Consider the following 19,852-nt stretch of genomic DNA (forward strand, 5'->3'; position numbering starts at 1 on the left):
ACATCATCTATGAAATATTGGAACATGTGGAGGAAACGAGCCTACAGATTCAAAACATCAGGATCTCCACAACACAGGACAACAGGATATCCCAGAGGAGCCCCAGTGAGATCTCACTATAGTGTATCAGAAGCCAGAGGCCTTGAAACAGACCAATGACTCAACAACGAACACTCACAGGTAAAGATGAATGGACTAAAGCAAAAATTGTGTGATGTAGCGGCATTTCACTTGTATTTTTATAAATAAAGTGTGCCTGAGGATCAGAAATGTAAAACAGCCACACTGACCAGTCATACAGACCAGGCAACAATGACACACACCTTCAATCCCAGTAGCCACGCTAACTTGCCATAGGAACCAGGCAACAGTGGTGCATTCCTTAAATCCCAGAACAAGAAAGGATTATAAAACAGGAGGAGACAGCTCTCAGACACAGTCTAATTCTGAGATTCCTGGAGGCAAGATCATCATTTTCAAGCTGAGGTCAAGGTAAGAGCCAGTGGCTGGCTGCTTTGCATTTCTGGCCTTCAGGTTGAACACCACCACCGCCCCTTTTTTCGATTGTTTGTTTGGTTTGGTTTGCTTTTGGGGTTTTCTTTTAAGTATTATTTTATTTGGGGGAGGTTGCAAGGATGAAGGAAAGATGCAGTGGATGAGAAGGTGTGTGGAATTGGGATGCAAGAATCGATAAAAGTTAAAAAAATTTAGAAAAAATAAAAATATATATACAATAGAGTTTTAAGGATTTCTTTTACTTTAAATTATGCACACATTAGGGGAAGGGAGTTTTGCCTTGCAAGTAAAGGTGTCTCCTGAGGCCAGAGGGGTGTTGGATTTCCTGGAGCTTGACGTACAAGTGATCATAAGCTGTCCAACATGGGTTCTGGGAAGTGAACATAGGTTTTTTTCAAGAACAGCAAGTACTTGTAACTGCTGAACCATCTTTCTAGTCTCACAATGGAGTTTTGTTCAGCCTAAAGAAGAATAAAATCTTATTTGTTGTGGAAAATGGATGCTACTGGAATCTTCATATTAAATGCGAAAAGCCAGAAGCAGAAAATTAAGTATCATATTTTCTCTTATTTACACACACAGAGATAGATAAATGATAGATAAATGACAGATAGATAGATAGATAGATAGATAGATAGATAGATAGATAGATAGATAGATGATGGATGGATGGATAGACAGACCGACAGACAGACAGACAAATAGATGATAACATGGTACTAGAAGACTAGAGGTAGAAAAGACAAGACATTATCCAGAGTCTGGAAAGAGGAGGAAAGGTAAAGGGAGAGCACTAGAAAATGTTGAATAAAGTCAAAACACATGATACATGGTACCTGATAGAAATTTTCTATGCAACCCAACATTGCATACAAGGAATTGCATACACACCAATCAAAAGTTCAATAGATAATTAGGATAGAATAAAAATAATTAATTCATGAATGATATGTTTGTGCCCATATGATGAGGAGATAACAAGCTCCCTCCGTGAGCTCTGATTTCATGGTGTTGAGGGCTCCACCTGCAGAAAGACACTCGTGCAACACATCTGCATATGCGTCCTCTGCCTTGAGCCACCACAACCAATATAATATAAATCAGGCCTGCAATGGGCAGCACAGCATGCAATATTTGAAACACAATGCAACTGATCTTTAACTTTTTACGTAAATCAAGGACAGGTAACTCATATTTAATAATAGTTAAGATTTCATCTCTGGGCTAACTAAAATAACTTATTTCTTTGAAGTGCAGAGTCACTTTTTTTGGACAGCAATTTAAATTATAAGTCTGCCAATTTTTATACTTTATGTAGGAACTTAGTGGCATGATACCTTATCCTACCACAATTGTCTATGCCTTAAGAACTGTGTAAAATTTTACCATATTGAATATTAAGGAGGCAATGTCAGTGTTTAGTCAACCAATTCACCAGGCAGAGGGATTAATATTCATGTTATAATAACCATTCAAATTTCCTTCTATATCATAAAGATAATTAGACAATCTAGACAGTGGGAAACCCAAGGGTATGCATATACCATTTACTTGAGCTTCTAAGCTTCAATTATTTAAATAATCAGGCATCTGATCCTCTTAGAACACAGCTTAAATAAATTATGAAACCCTATGCTGAAGATATAAAGCAGGAGAAGCAGGGATTTCTATCATTTATCTTCCTTACCAGTCCCTAGAATACTCAGCCATCTCTCTTAGCCATGTCAGCTTGACCAAATTACCAGTGTGCTGGCTAGGTTTTGTCAATTAGACATGAGCTAAGGTCCTCTGGAATGAGGAGCTCTCTGAGAAAATGTCACTATGAGATTGACCTGGAAGTAATTTGGGAGGCATTTTCTTGACAGGTGTGGGAGGGCCTAGGCCACTGTGGTAGAGTTACCCTTAGGTAGGTGGTCCTGTGCTGTATAAGAAGTCAAGCTGATGCTGGGTGGTGGTGGTACACACCTTTACTCCTAAGCACTTGTGAGGCAGAAGCAAGCAGATCTCTGTGAGTTCAAGGTCAGCCTGGTCTGCAGAGCAAGTTTCAGGACAGCCAAAGCTACACAGAGAAACTCTGTCTTGAAAAAAAAAAGGGGGGGGGGAGGAGTAATCCAAGCTGAGCAAGCCAGAAGAGCAGGCAGTAAGCAGGGTTCCTCATGGTCTCCACTTCTGCTTTTGCTTCCAAGTTCCCACCTTAAGTTGCCACCCTGGCTTCCCTCTGTGATGGATCACAAAGTAAGCTGAGATAAAAATTTTGGCCATGGTGTTTATCACAGTCAGAGCAACCAAACTACAATAATGGCTCAGAATGAAACAGGATCTTTTACTTTGTGGTTCCATTCAGTGTGTCCAGTCAGTATGTTTGGGTCAGCACTCTTGCTCCCAATGGAGCAGAGAGATGAGGCGGGATGATCAGAAGAAGACACTGCTGGTGGTAGGGGGATTGTTTACAGCTAAGGCTGACACGAAGGCTGTGCTAGGGTGCTACACACAGGACTTTGTTGCATGGAGAGAGCCGCTTATTCCCCCTGGCTGCCCGGCTAGCTTAGCCCTGAAATAATCATACGGAAATTGTATTAATTAAAACATTGCTTGGCCCATTTGCTCTAGCCTTTTATTGACTAACTCTCACATCTTGATTTAACCCATTTCTATTCATCTGTGTATCATCATGTGGCTGTGGCTTACTGGCAAAATTCTAACTGGTGTCTGTCTCAGGTGGAGGATCCATGGCTTCTCTCTGATTTTGCTTTCTTCCTCCCAGAATTCAGTTCTGTTTTCCCCACCTACCTAAGTTCTGCCCTATCAAAAGGTCAAGGCAATTTCTTTATTTATTAACCAATGAAAGTAACACAAGAACAGAAGAACCTCCTACACCAGGACTGCAGTCACACCAACAAGTAGGGGCTGAATGACAAGACAGATGGGACAATTGTGAGGGCTCTTAAGTTCACATTTTATTCAGGGGTGGGGGACATGGAGGGTTTTAATTTTGGAAGTATCCCTTTCAGAGCAGCATTGGGACTGGAAGGTGACCCAGCATAGAATCAGAGAGGCAGACATAGTGCCAGAGAAGCTGGCCACAATTTAGAGGAAGCTGAGAGTGACTTGAACTTGCTCAGAATGTAGAGGGGAATACACATTTTGCCTTGTGTCTATTTTGCCCTGTGTTGTCCTTTACTAAAAACACTTGCCTTTTGACAACATGTTCCAAATGCGAGAGAGTGAAGCAGGCAGTGGCAGATAGTGGCCTGATGGTGGCGGCTCTCTGGAGAATGTCGCCAGTCATTTGACACCACGTGTTGCAAATAACCTGAAGCACGGGAAATCTTAAGTAGGAGTGCCATCCAGTTGTGAAAGGGTAACAGCTGGGGATTGTTCACCCGAAACCACTCTGCCCATGCTCTGATCACTAACCCAAAACTCCCCTCTGCTGTTTGCCTAATGGCAACTTCTGAAGGAAGAAAGTTCTCTGACAGTAATGTCCATTTCCTGCCAGTTCAACAGAAATCTATTGGTTTAGATTGGAAAGTATTTCCCTGTGGATGTTGGTGTTGGTTCTACGAAGAGGGTTTTATGGAGGTAAGGGCAGCACTAGTCACAGCCACTAGGGGGCTTAGGTGCACTTGAAGGTAGCATTTCCATGAATCATCTCAACAGCACCCAGCGTCCTGGGGTCCAGCAGCAACATGAATGAGCAAAGACAAATCTCATGAGAAACTTTCCCTCACCCACAGAGGCTCCACTGAGGTGGCCTTGCCATTGGGATGATTTACTGAATCACTCCTAGTGATTTTTGTTGGGTGGGTTCCTTTTTCTCCCCTCTTCTCCCACCAATGAGATGTCGCCAATGGGAAGGAGATGTTCTTTGTTAGTGGACACTTAGAAATAGCTACATGCTCCCTCCCATAACAAGTTATTGAGTACATTCTACCAGTCTCTACAATCTTCACTATTCCACTAAACGTTCTCAGTCCTGGCAGGAAGATACATGGTCTGTGTAGGGTGCCTTGGAAGGTTGTATGGGTTGCACAGTCTAATGGAAGGTTGTCCTAGTTAGAAATGTTTCATTTTATGATAATATACCAATATAATCACTGCCTTCCACTCGCAGTACAATGTTCAATAGGTTACATGAACCATCAACTAAGTTTGAGACAGCATCAGGTAAACCAAGATAAGCAATGATGTCCAGTATTGAGGTGTATCAAGTGCATTTTCAACTAATGATCGTCTCAGTTTGCCACCTTGGATGTGGAGGAGCATCTGGATAGGCACTCAAGCTCCTCACTGCTCTTTGGCTTCTTTCTTGTTTCAGGCCCAGGTCATCTGAGTTCAGGCCCGCATACCTGTGTGTGCATCACAGGTGTCCATGTTCTGTCTCAGGTGCTACACTGGCTCGGCCCCACTCAAGTAAAATGGGAGTTGGGATGAATGGCTTTTTGGCAGTGTTCTGGGCTCTCGTGAGATTTTGCTCACCCTGCTTACACCATTCCTTACCTGTACCTATTTCTGCACCTTCCATGCTACCCTCATCTGGTGTCCAGTTCTCCAAATAATCTAGTGTACCCAAGTCTTTGTGCCAGGCTTTGATTCTAGGGAAATACAGATAAAGCAATAGCTATATATGGTTTAATGTAGGTCTTCAGCAAACAACAGCCCTCGACGTCTTCTTCCAACTGAAAAAATAATGCCCAGAGTTCCAAGTAATTTACTCCAAACCGCCCGTTAGGTCAAGCATCTCTTAGGTACTTTTTATCTCCAAAGCTGACTTTTGCTCTGTCCTCAGCAAACCAATGAGGCCCCCTAGTGGCCAGAGCAGAATGGACATACAGGAAGAGAAGAGAAAGACCTTCCCACTACACCATTCAGGACACAAGTGCCAGGGTCAAGTCGGCTGACAGACCTTGCAAAAGCTTAGCAAGCGAGGATGTGACAGGTGCTACAAAGAGTGGCCTCGAAATCAAGGTGGCAGCACTTCTCCTTGTAGAGGAAAGGCCTAGCATGTTCCTAGATTTCACGGTGGGGTGGATTTATCTGAATCTCAAGGCTCCCTCTAGTGATTTGGGTGATTTCCAGCCTATTCTTGCCCATGGGACAAGGTGTAGGTTAGTTAGTTGGTGTGTTAGTAAGTGGGTAGAAAAACAGGGGTAACTGTGTTTAGCTGAAAATGATGCTTCCATAGTTCCCTCACAATGGTGGGATTAGGTTGCACAAGAGACCTGAGAAAGCACACACCTTGTTCCCACTCCTGGTTCAGAAGTCCTTGAAGCCCTCATCCATTCAAGATGCATTTGGTGGGTTTCTGAGAGATCTCAGCCATATACCCTGAATGTAGAACCCAAATCCTGTACCAAGTTTTCTTCGTCCTACACGCCTTGTGGTCAGTTGTGTCCCCTCTGTTTCTGAGAAAGCATTGTCGTTCCGGTCAGGCTGGATCAAGAGTCACAGGAGACTGTGCAATATGGAGGAAGCAGATAGAGCAGATGGAGACACAGTGGTTGAGCACAACCCCGAAGGGAGCCGATGGGTGCTTGACCAGTCTGCACAGGGTGGGGGATATAACTGTCACTATTTCTTTTTCTCAGATGGCAGAGTTACCCTACTCTCCTTCACTTGCTCCCTACATGATCCAAGTGTCAGGAGACCAGGATTCCCCAAGAGCTGGGCAAACCCAGCTGCGCCTCCTCCCCTAGGACTGCCTACTTACAAGCAAGGCTGCTTACAGACAGAACGCTGGGAGGAAGCATAAAACAAAATAAGCTAAGTGCAAAGGGCAGATATGAAACAGATTTTTGCAAGGCTCCAACTGTGGTGGATATTATAAGCAGAACAGATTTCATATGGAAGACACTGGCAAGGAATAAACATAGCACCCAAAGCAAGCGCTTTGAAGGATTTGCTACTTTGAACATAAGCACTTAAAAAAAATCACATTCTTATCAAATAATGAGCATCCAAATCTCTGCTCTGAAATGGCAAGGGTAGATCATAACTAGGTGCGGGTTACCTGTATTTGCAAGGACGGCTTCCAAAATCCCACTTCAGTTTGCTATAGAAGCATGTGCGGCCCTGGCTTTCTAATCTATGTCGAAAGCTCAAAGGTTAAAGAGCCTTGGCTGAATTTGTCTTAAGATATAGCCTTTGTTCTGATTCCATCATTTATTTGAATTTAATATTTTAAAGGACACTTCAAACAGACTTCACAAAGCACTGCTACCATCCGGGCCACATTTCTTATTTAATATTTAACTGGGGAGATTTATCAAAACCCTTAAGAATTAGTGGTTGCAAACTTGTGGAGTTAAAAGCTTGTGAAAGAAGCCATTTGCTAACCACAGGGAAGAAAATGCCCCTGCAAGCTGGGCCACTACCATAATGCGAATATGCATTTGGGGAGTCTAGTGACATGGTGAGCCCAGCTACCCAGAAAGAGCAGGCATTTGGATTGCCTTTAAATAAATATTCTAATGTGCTTAACTTCTAAACTATAAAGCTCAGCTTGTGCCTGCAGAGGCAACTGTGGGAGCAAAGCAAACAATTATCCCAGGCTAGTGCAACTTGCCCCCAGAGAGTCCCAGGGGCAAGAGCAATCAGCAACCGCTCCTCTACCTGGAAGGTCTGTGAACCTGGGAGAAATACCACGCTTGGGTTCTGTGATCCATGGGTGTTGCCTGTGTTTCTCCGGTGCTGAATGTGAAGAAGCAAATTAACTCCACTGATCTTCTGTATGGGGTCCATCCAGAAGCAAGACGGCCTGTTGAGTTGTTTGTTCGGACATTTTGATGTTGTGTAGGTCAACATGGCTGTTGGGTGAGAATTTTTATAGCTCTTGGTGTCCCGTTTGGTGGTTCAATCATTCTGACCGAGTACCTACTTCAAATTCGCATGAAAATAAGTTGGTGAAGATCTGTCGAGTGCAAGCTGAGAATGTCTTGGGTGCTATGATGCCATTACAACGGCTGCTAGATTGAGAAATGGAATGCTCGTGTTGAAATATTGTGGGACCATCGTCCTATGGAGATACGGCGTTCACGTCTCCTCACCCCAGCCAGACCCAAGAAACAAATGTACCAATGTCCAATTTGGTGAAGCAGTGGCTTTTCTTTTATTAGGGTTACTAACAGGAACATGGATCGTTCAAAAGCAGCTGCAGCACCAGTAACCCCACTCCACCTGAGGGTTGAGTCCCCAAGATTTGTACCCTGGAGCTCTCTATTCAATTTGCAAGCTCCTCCACAGCCTGGGCATCTCCTTCTGCAGTTTGGCTAGCTAGTCTCCACTGGAAGCAACATTTGATTATATCCTATGCTGTTGGGTAGGGGCGGACTCTCAAGCATCTTCTAAGGTCCAATTCTCTACACCTGACCTTTTGTTTCCCCTTGAGGCTCATGAGATTCCCCCTCCTTAGAAGCCAGTATTTCAATTTGGGGGGAATGTTGTAATTCTTATGACTATAACATACAACATATGTCTGGTCAGGAAAAAAATAATAATTCTACATAGAAGATAAGCTGCCAGAAGTACCTAACATTTCAATGTAGAAGGTAAGCTCCCATCAGAGCCCCACAAACACTGCCCAGGGAAGACTGTAAGAGCAGAGGCAGGGGCTGCTATATTGAACCACAGAGACTATTCTGACTTTCAGAGTGACCAGAGAAGTGCAACTTCTAGCTGGACTCTTTCCTCTGCTCTTGCCCTTGGCCAGTTGCAATGCAGAATCACTCTGGTGGAGCTCCAAATGATACCAGAGGAAACCAGAGTGGCCTGGGGCTCGGGGGACTGTATCTCAGCTCTACTCTAGAGTGTAGCAGCCTTCATGGGGTGAAAAGTACCAAGCGATCCAGAGGAAAGCCATCAGCAGCTAATGTGGCTGTGCCTCAGAGACTCACTTCTGGGTCCACTCCCCAGTCTCTCTCTTCAAGCTTCTGGAACCTTCGCCTGCCTATAGTAAAGCTAGGGAAATATTTTTTTTGGTGGAGAGGGTGTTCGAGGTATAAAACAAATGTGATCAAGAATCTATAATATTGCTGGCAAAACCATAACCATCTAAAATAAATCCAAGAGACCCTAGGATAAAGCTCGCTTTCCACCCTCAAAAGAGAAAATCGCTTCACACGTGAAAAGATCACTTGATCAGAAAACAGAAGTATCAAATTCCCAAAACATAGCAAAAGGGTTATAGTTCGAGGTCATGCTTCAAACTCTCTGAATTTCAGAGTTATAACTCAGGGAATGAAAAATCCCATTTTCAGAAGAGAATGCTTTCAGGTAAATTGGATATTTTTGTTGTTGTTCTCCTTTCTCTGTCCCCCAAGTGCTGGGTAAGTCATGTGCCGCCACACCCAGCTTGTGCTTTTGCTTAAGAACATGGTAACTTTAAGAACATTCTTCAGACATAAGCACTGTATCTATATCACTTCCATCCCTCCCTTCCCCTACAACTCTCCTCATGCCCTCTCCCTCCCCAATTCGTGACCTTCTCTTCTTTTTTGTGGTTATAAATGTCTCTGTGTGTGTGTGTGTGTGTGTGTGTGTGTGTGTGTGTGTGCCTTGTATATACAGCCCCCTGAGCCCATTTGGTATTGTTCATGCATACATGTGTCCAGAGCTGAACACTTGGGAATGGACAACATATACAGGAGTCCTGGCTTGGAGGCGACTGAGTCTCCCTTTCTCAGAGGTCACTGAGTGCCTACAGCTCTTCATCCAGTGTTGAGACCTTCTGGAATTTCTACAGTCCACCTCAACCTGTCAACTGGTGCTGTCATTGTGCTGTTCTTCTTCAGGCAATCATATTGTTGAGATTATGTGAGTACATTTTTTTTTCCTGTCCCATTTAGGGAACACTACTAATGTAATCTAGGGCTGTATTCTAAATACGTGTCCGTGTATCTCCCCAACCCCAATCAAAGAAACTTTTTACTTTTGAAAAAGCCAGAGATGATCACATAAATCTATAACTGGTCAAATGCAGAGAATAAGTGACCTTTAGGTGTCAAGTCCCTATTGACACATGTCACTAAGGGTCGGCTTTGAGGTTTCAAAAGACCATTCCATTCACAGCACAGATAGCTCTCTCTCTCTCTCTCTCTCTCTCTCTCTCTCTCTCTCTCTCTCTCTTCCTCCCTCCCTTTCTCCCTTCCTCTCCCTCTTTCTCTCCTTCCCTCTCTTCCTTCCTCCCTCCCTCTCTTTCTCCCTCCCTCCCTCTCTCTCTCTCATTCTCTCTCTCTCTCTCTCTCTCTCTCTCTCTCTCTCTCTCTCTCTCTCTTTTTCTCTCTCCCCCTCTCTTCCTCCTGCTTGTTTATCATATGTAAATTCTCCAATACTGTTCCAGCACTGTGCCTGTCTGCCTGCTGCTGAGTTCTGCACCATGAAGGTCATTGCCTCACCATCTCAAACTGCAAGCCCACATTAAATGCTTTCTTCTAAGTTGCCTTGGTCATGTTGCTTTGCCATCATGACAGAAAAATCACTCACACAGTATATCTGCAAAACACCCCTACATCTCAGGTTCAGGGACTGTGGCGGATGAAGAGGCAGACGGGTTGTAAGAGCCAGAGGAATAGAGCACCAGCTGCAAAACATGAGGATTTTTCTTGAGTGTCCAAATACAGCAGCAGTAGGAAGCAGAAGACTAGAGAAGACAGCGGAATGGAGGGTTTAAAGGTCAGCGATGGAGCTTTGCAGATAAATCAGTGTCAGAAGGCGAACAAAGAACACAGAGCAGATGATCAGGCAACAGATCATCACGTCACAAGAAGAGTGCGAGTTATCTACTACAGACGACAGAAAGATCCCTGTGGCCAAGAGTTATCGACGATAGATGACAGAAAGATCCCTGCGGTGAGGGAAGGAGATGTAAGCGGTGTGTGTGCCTTCTGTGGTGAAGACAGGAGCCGGAATCTCTACATCTCCCATGCAAGATAATGTGTAAGAGTTCTCCCACAAATCCCAGTGATTGTGCTGTGTTTGAAAAGAGGCGTGAAAAGGTGACAAAGAGTCAGGCATGAGTAGCTTTTATAGTAATCAAGTAAAAAATTCAAATTCAGATGAAGGTTCTAAGGTGATATGCAAAATATTCATCAGTATGGTTATGGACCGAGGCCAGTTCAGGCACCCTCTCCTCTGCTGTCCAGGGAACAATCTGGGGATCTCTCCTTGGACCTGGGAACCCCTCTAGAATCAAGTCTCTTGTAAACCCTGAAATGGCTCCCTTAGTTGAGATATATTCTTCCCTGCTTCCATATCCATCCTTCCTCCCTCCCCCCCATCCCAATCCCCCAAGCTTTCCCCAATCCTCCCCTACTCCCTTCTCTCTAACCCTCTCCCCTTCCTTCCCTGCCCCTCCCTGCACCCAATGTTGCCTGGCACTCTTGTCTACTTCCAATATCCAGGAGGATAACTACATAATTTTCTTCAGATTCACCTTCTTATTTAGCTTCTCTAGGATCACGAATTATAGGCTCAAAGACCTTTAATTATGACTAGAATCCACTTATGAGTGAGTACATACCATATTCCTCTTTTTTGGTCTGGGTTACCTCACTCAGTAAAGCGTTTTCTATTTCCATCCATTTGCATGCAAAATTCAAGATGTCATTGTTTTTTACCGCTGAGTAAAACTCTAATGTATATATGTTCCACACCTTCATTAACCATTCTTCTATTGAGGGGCACCGAGGTTGTTTCCAGGTTCTGGCTATTACAAATAGTGCTGCTATGAACATAGTTGAACAAATGCTTTTGTGGTATGATAGGGCATCTCTTGGGTATATTCCCAACAGTCGAATTGCTGGGTCCTGAGGGAGGTTGACTCCCAGTTTCCTGAGAAACCGCTACACTAATTTCCACAGTGGCTGTACAAGTTTGCATTCCCACCAACAATGGATGAGTGTTCCCCTCACTCCACTTCCTCTCCAGCATAGGCTATCATTGGTGTTTTTGAGTTTAGCTAATCTGACCGGAGTGAAATGGTATTTCATAGTTGTTTTGATTTGCATTTCCCTGATCGCTAAGGAGGTTGAGCATGAACTTAAGTATCTTTTGACCATTCGAAGTTCTTCTGTTGAGAATTCTCTGTTCAGATTAGTACCCCCATTTTTTAATTGGGTTAATTAGAGTTTTAGTGTCTAGTTTCTTCAGTTCTTTGTATATCATCTGGCGATGGATGGAGATAGAGACAGAGACCCACATTGGAACACTGGACTTAACTCCTTAGGTCCAAATGAGAAGCAGAAGGAGGGAGAACGTGAGCAAGGAAGGCAGGATCAGAGGGAACCTTCACCCGACGATGGATGGAGATTGAGACAGAGACCCACAGTGGGGCACTAGACTGAGCCCCCAAGGTCCAAATGAGGAGCAGAAGGAGGGAGAACATGAACAAGGAAGGCAGGACCACGAGGAGTGTGTTCACCCACTGATACAAGGGGACTGATCTAATGAGAGTTCACCAAGGCCAGCTGGACTGGGACTGAACGAACATGTGATCAAACCGGATTATCTGAATGTGGCCAGATTCTCTGAATGTGGCTGGCATGGGGACTGTCTGAGAAGCCATTGATAATGGCACTGGGACTTGTTTCCTCTGCTTGTACTGGATTTTTGGAATTCTAGTCTGTTTGAATGCTCACCTTCCTAGACCTGGAGGGAGGGAGGAGGAACTTGAACTTCCCACAGTGCAGGAAACCCTGACTGATCTTAGGGCTGGAGATGGAGGAGGAGAGAGAGTGGGGGGAGTGGGGGGGGTATTGGGAGGAGGGGCGGAAGTGGAAACTTTTATAAATTAAAAAAAAAGAATAAAAAAAATAAATAAAAATTCAAATTCAATCTAAAATCCTGCAAAGAATTGAAAAAGTATCGAAAATGTGCCTAAGGACTGATAATGGAGATGTCCTCTGGCCTCTACATGCATATGCACATGCAAACATGCACATTGCACACACACATACATGTAGATGCAAAGTGAAAATGTGCTGAGCAATGAATGCAATGAAACTCGGAGTTAATAGTTGAAAAGTTGTTAGATGATTATAAGCAATACGAGTTTGAAAGACAATTCTGTTTTTAAAAGAGTATGAACTGTGTGGATCTAACAACCCCAAGTCATTAGCACAGCAACTGGGAACTAAACATAAAGACAATAGAACTAGGAATGTCCACTCTCACAGGAAAAGGAAGGGACTTGGCAAGAACTGAGTAAATTTTAACGCTGCCAGAGAACAGCAGACACCTATGATCAGTGAAAAGCCAGTGGTTGCTGGAGAAGGACAAGAGAAGAATCCTTGAGTCAAGTGAGAGCTGTAGGCAACAGAGAAACACCAACAGCAAAAAGGAGAAAGAGAGAAAACGTAAAGCAGATGAGATACAAACATTAAAGCAAGGTCAAGTAGAGAACAAGTCAAAATACCCTGGACTACAGATGGAGCTGGGTAAATGGTGGAATATCAGCACAAGCAAATACTATAAAACCATAAGAGCAATGTAAACTTTGGAAACGTGGCACTACTCAATCACACAGGCATGCCCATTGGCACACTCGCTGACTGTCAAACAGATACAAGGTGATATTCAAAATGTCAACCATACAACATTGACTCTGAACATAATGAGCCTTAAACAAGCATACCTGGAGATCAGTGTGTGTGTGTATGTGTGTGTGTGTGTGTGTGTGTGTGTGTGTGTGTTTTAGGGGTGTTATACATATTCTCACAGCCCTGTGGTTTGAAAGCATGTCCCATTGGTTCAGTTTAAAGGTTTTGCCATCATTCTGTGGTGCTAGTGGGAGACACTAGAACCTTTAAAACATGGGTTCTAGTGGTAGGCCACTGGGCATGCCATTTCCTCAAAGGTGAGGTGTCTATAACGGGATACCTCAAAATATCAACAATGATTGAAACTCATCAGAACGAAACACTGCACGACTGAATGATAATGGAGACAAAGGGTAAATCAAGATGCAAATTTTAAATGGTTTAAAGCTGAATGAAAATGAAAATACAGCAAATGAAAATGTGTAGGGAGCAATGAGGTGGTTGCAACAGTAAAGTATATAGCAGTAAGTGCGTACATCAAAATAGCTGAGTGATCACAAATTAACAATTTAGTGATACTCCTGAAGTCTTAGAAGAATAATGACAAATACCAATAAAAAAAAGTAGACAGGGAGAGAAACTCAAAGCCAGGGCTGAAATTAGAAAAGCAAACGGCACAAATAATCAATGAGACAAAGAGTAGGTTTTCTGAAAGAGATTAAAAAGATCAACAAACGTTTAACTGTTACTAAAAAGGGAGAGAAAACAAAATTAACAAAATTGAGATGGAAAAGGTCAATCATCATGATAATGACCCTGAGAAAATGCAAGGAATTATAGGCACATACTTCAAAAAATCTGTGTTCCACCAAACTGGAAAACCCAAAAGAAATGGGTGAATTGCTACATATTTCTGGCCTAACAAAGAAAAATCAAGATGAAATAGATGATTTAAACAGACCTACAACATCCAACAAGATTGAACCAATAATCAGAAATCTTCCAAGTAAAAAAGTCAAGGGACAGAACTAACACCAACACTCTTCAAATTATTCAGTCACATTAGAAAATGAGGAACATTACCAAATTCTTTTCATGAAGTCAGTATCACTCTGATACCAAATTCAGGTAAAACCCACCCAGTGGAAAACTATAGGCTCAAAGTAGACCCAAAATTTAGCTATAAAATGAGTAGAAACAAAAATCAAAAACACTTCAAAGGATTATCCACTAAGAACAAGTTGACTTCATTTCAGAGATTCATAGATGGTTCTGTATACACAAATCAATAAATGTAATACACCACAGAAACAGACTAAAGGACAGAAATCAGAAAAAGCCTCTGACAGAAATCCAACATCCCTTCATGATAAAGTCCAATGCATCCAGAACATAACTCAAAATAATAAAGATAGTATATAGAAGGCTTGCAACCAATGTCTAGCTAAATGGAGAAAAATTCAAGTGTTTTCACTAAAATCAGGAACAGGACAAGGATGTTCACTACCACCCTCCTGATCAAAAGTCTTAGCTAAAGCAAAAGGACAAGTGAAGTAATGAAGGGGATTCAAATAGAAAAGGAGTAAGTCAGAGTATCATTATCTGCAGATGATAACATTTTATCCATAAAAGATCCTAAAGCCTCCACCAGAAAACTCCTGCAACTTCTAAATACAGTCATCGAAGAACCAGTATTTAAAACTGACACACACGAAGATCAGTAACCTTCCCATATATATAAACAACAAACACATAAATGAAGAAATCAGCAATCAATATCATTCAGACTAGCCTCGCAGGACCTCAGAGCAAATCTAACCAAGGAAGTGAAGGCCTTACACAGTGACAAATTTAAGATACCGAAAGAAGCTGAAAAAGATTTCAGGAGACAGAAAGACACTGCACACTCATGCATTGGAAAGGTTAGTATTGTGAAAATGACCACCCTATTAAAAGCAGTCTACAGATTCAATCCTATCCCCATAAAAATTTTGATGCAATTGTTTATATTGTTGAAAAAAACTTAAATTGTGTATGAAAACACAAATAACCAATGATATCAAAATAATAGTGGACAATAAAAAATTCTGGAGATATCAACATTGGAGGCTTCAAGTTATACCACAAAAATATAATAATAAAAATAACATACTGGTACAAACACTTACTCACTGATCAGTGAAATCAAATTGAGGACTCACACAAATACCCATATTCCTAAAGTCACCTGATTTTGAAAAAAAGAACAACATTAAATATCGGAGAAAATACTATATCATGAACAAATGAGGGGGCAGGTTAAACTGGATAACTACATGTGGAAGAATGAAACTAGATCCTTATCTCACACCCTGTACAAAACTCAATTTAGAATGCATCAAGAAACTCAAAATCACCAGATATACTGAAAGTCAATAAGAAAAAGTGGGTAATACTCCTGAACTCATGGATCCAGGAAAAGACTTTCTGTATAGGGCATGATAGTGTAGACATTAAGTTCAATAATTAATAAATGGGACCTCATAAAATTAAAAAGCTCTGTACATCATAATTCAAATAAAGAAGTAGCCTGATAAATGAAAAAAGAAAAATAATCCTTATTACATATACAACTAATAAGGGTTAGTATCTAGTATATACAAAGAACTAAAAAACTAAACATCAAGAAACAAATAATTCAATTTAAAAAAGGGGTATGAATTCAAAGAGAGAGTTTTCAAAGGGAGAAATACAAATACCTGTGAAACATTTTGGGACAACTAACAAGGGTCTCTTGAAAAAGCCATTTGTAAATGTATTGCAGAACCTTCCCAATATGTATTCATGTATGAAAAGAACTTAAATGGAATCACCATATCATGGGAGAGACAATACCCCAACTAGACATCTTATGCCAACAAGTAAAAACTCTAATACCAGAAAAGGGTTACATTCTGCTGAATCATTAGTCAAAGAGGTCAAACATCAAAGCTTTTGTCAAAATTATTATTTATGTTCCATAATCTGATGGCAAAGCGCTATTGCTGAAAGCACAATGTACTTCTAGCATCAAACACAGAGAAGTCTAGCTGGTGCCTGATTAGAAGCTTCATTCCTACTGACTAACATTCGTGGTGTTAGATGGCACCTTGCATGCTACCAGAGGAGAAAGTAATCATCAAGGTCACCAGCTACAAACTCCGCAACCTACAAGAGAGAGCTACCTGCAAGGCCTACGTGTGCAATAGTGGCAAAAAAGTTATTGGCCTTAGAGACCACTTTTTGATTGGATTTAAGGCTCAGTCCATGAGATAAAACCCATACTGATAGCATTGGAGTGGTCAAGAACCTGAGGATAGATAGGCCATGGGCCTAAGGGAAATCCCAGTTCTATCATTCTGATAAAGGATCATATCAATAAGATGATCCCTAATGACATAAAGCATCAGAGCATTGCTTAGCTCGCCTCAGAAATTTGTCTTTCTGCACAGATGCGAATTAAGACAAGAGCCACAACTGGATAATGTGAGGAATGTAAAAGATTCTAGAGTACCCAACCCTAAATGGGATGTCTTCATCAGACCCCTCCCTTAAAGACTCAAGTATCTATACAGAAGAGGAAGCAGGAAGACTGTAAGAGCCAGAAGTGGTAGATGATTCCAAGGAAACTGTCTTCTAGACACAGCATAACCAATGCAGGTGTGAAGTCACAGAGACTGTGACAGCGCACATAAGAGCTGCTCATATCCTAACCAAACACAGTGCCAGCGCTGAGAAGGGCATGTGAACATAGAGTCCTGCCCTAATAAAGAAACTATGGATCTATCTACCACATGCCGGGACCCCATACCTCAAAGTAGTCAACCAACTCAAAATGGACTTCATGGTGTGTGTGTGTGTGTGTGTGTGTGTGTGTGTGTGTGTGAGAGAGAGAGAGAGAGAGAGAGAGAGAGAGAGAGAGAGAGAGAGAGAGAGAGAGAGAGAAGGAAGATATTTTGTTTGTTTTGGTATATTTTGTCTCACTGGTTTTCAGTTTTTCACTTTGTCTTCTTTAATTTTCAATTTTTGCTCTTATCTTTGAATGTTTTTTAGAAAGAGAGAGAAAACTATGAATTGGGTTATAAGGAGCTGGGGAGGATCTGGGAGGAATTGGGAAAGGAAAAAGAATATGATCAAAATATATTGAATAAAAAATAGTAATAAATTTTAAAACTGTTCAACGTTCTTAACCATCAGGAAAATAAATACAAATTAAAACTACTTTGGGATTTCATCTTACCTGAGTACCTAAACCAAAAACCAGAAAAACAAATGCCAGTGTGGCTGTGGGGCAATGAGAGTATTGCTGGTGGGAATGCAAACTGTCACTGTGAAAACCAGTATGCTGATTCCTCAAAACTATATATGTTTATATACATGATCCAGCTATGCCACTCTTGGGAATATACCCAAAATATACTATATCCTACTGTACAGATACATAATCATCCATGTTCATTGCGACTTTATTAACAAACACCAGAAAATGGAAACAGCTTAGACATCAATGGACAGATGATAGGTAATAAAAATGTGGTAATATTATTCAGCTATTAAGAAAACCAAAATTTGCAGGTAAGCAAACGAAGCTGGAAACTATCATTCTGAGTGAGGTAACCCAGTCCCAGAAAGGTAAATATTGCATGTTTTGTCTCATTTGAAATCACTAGCTTTGAATCTTCAGATTCATAGGTTAATTTAGAACACCAATAGAAATTGAGAAATTGGGGATCATGGGTGTGGGTCTTTCTAGGGAGAAGAAGTAGAAAGCAGTGGGAAAGGGTTTTTAAAAGGGGTGAAGGAACAGGAAGATTAAGTTAGAGTGGGGAATGGGGTGACAGGGTAGAGGTGGGAATATGGGTGAGGACACATAGCTCTAAAGATATTCAAGAGAGTCACATGAAAACCTATGTATGACTGTAGAAGATTACATGTGTAATATATATATATATGATAGTTAAATAGTACATATAACTTATATTATTTACATACATAAATAATATATATCATCTGCATATATATATGTATATATATGGATAGTTAAAATGGAATTGTCTTACAACAGAGTAGCAACGCCCCACTAAATATCAGAGGCTAACAAAAGCTCAGTGCCAATATTGCCAATTTGGTTTATTCTACAGAAATTGGTAGTAAGACCCTATTGCTGTAGACACCACATACCTGAGTCGTAGACAACAGAGAAATCAAACTGGTACTGCCCTGAAAGCTTCGGTCTTACTAGGTAGCTGTCATAGTGTTGGAAAGTGCTGTGCATGCTACCGGAGAAGAAAAGTATTCATCAGTGTTGCCCAGCGATGAACTCTGACAGTTACAGTAAGATCTGGCCTGGCAACAGTGAGATGTTGAGTGAGATGGTCATGGGAGAAACCAACCACTTTCTAATTGAACGCAAGTATTATGCAACAACATAAAACTCACATCTGGCACCATTGTAGAGTCAAGAATATAAGGGCTAGACAGGTCAAAATCCTACAAAAGGGCCTATTGGTATGTATGTTTCCACAAATGGACATTGTAGCAAACCAAATCCTAATGACTTGGTGTTAAACATATACCTCAATGTACCTCTCAACCCTCATCTGAGAAGCTTCTATTTGCAATAGATGATGCTAACAAAGACCCCCAGCTGATCAGCGTTCAGAAAATAAGAGACCACAAAATGCTCTGCTCTAAACGGAACATCTGTGTCACACTCTCCATTCCCATGGCCCAGGGATCACGGAACAAGAGAGGAAGGAATTTTTATAAGAGCCAGAGGTGGTGGATGAATGCAAGGAAACAGACTCCTATGGACACAATATGGCGGCTGTCCACGTGAACACACAGTAATCACAACAACACAGCACAAGTCCTATGCGAGGTCAAGACAAACCAAAGTTCAGCATGGAGAGAAGCGGATGTGAAGTTCCCCCAACCCCTAGCCAAGGACCTACTTAGAATAGCTTCTGAGAGAGGGAGAATCAATTCTCTTTAAGAACATTGCTCCTGGCAAGTCCATGACACTACAGGGAAAGCCATACATCCAAGAATATAAGGACAGCACAAACTGGACTTGATTGGTGGGGGAAAATAGAGGACACAAAGTTGAGTGGTTAAGAAAGGGAAGTGGGTGAGTCTCAGAAGAATTGGGGTGAATGTGATAAAAAAGCATGTTGTACAATAAAAATATTTTACCCATGATCTCTTCTTGCCTCTCTTGGTTACCGTAAGGTGAGCAGTCCTTGCCAGCCACATGGTTCTGCCATCAGGAACTGTGCAAGCAAGGCAACCAGGCTGAGAAATCATAGAATAATGCCTCTGAAAATGTAAGCCAAAATAATCCTCCCCTCCCTATAAGATGACTCTCTCGGTGTTTCCTACAGTGGCTGAGAGCTGATTAACACAATTGTCAAATCTGTGAATTAGAAGATTAAGGTTAAATTTTCTCTTTAAATTTTATTTATGTATAATTGGTTTATTAAAATGCACAGATTTGATGAGCGTAGGGATTCAACTTTTTCTATATGCTAAAAATTAATACAAAATGAATGATTTATAGGGTCTCATATCTTAATTTTCCTCACCTATAAATGCAGCTCTTACCCTCTTACATCCAGGATATTTGTAGGAGACATGGTGTCATGGAATTAGACAATTGGCCATTTTTAGATGAATAATCAACCTTGTTGCTGTCACCTCTGTCTACTTGATTGTCAAAGAAGGTGAGGCCAAAAATAAAAAAATAAAAAATAAAGCCAAGGTCAGCAGTGGCCTACTGAACCACA

Source organism: Myodes glareolus, chromosome 6 (genome assembly GCF_982192425.1).
Source record: "Myodes glareolus chromosome 6, mMyoGla1.1, whole genome shotgun sequence".
Taxonomy (NCBI): domain Eukaryota; kingdom Metazoa; phylum Chordata; class Mammalia; order Rodentia; family Cricetidae; genus Myodes; species Myodes glareolus.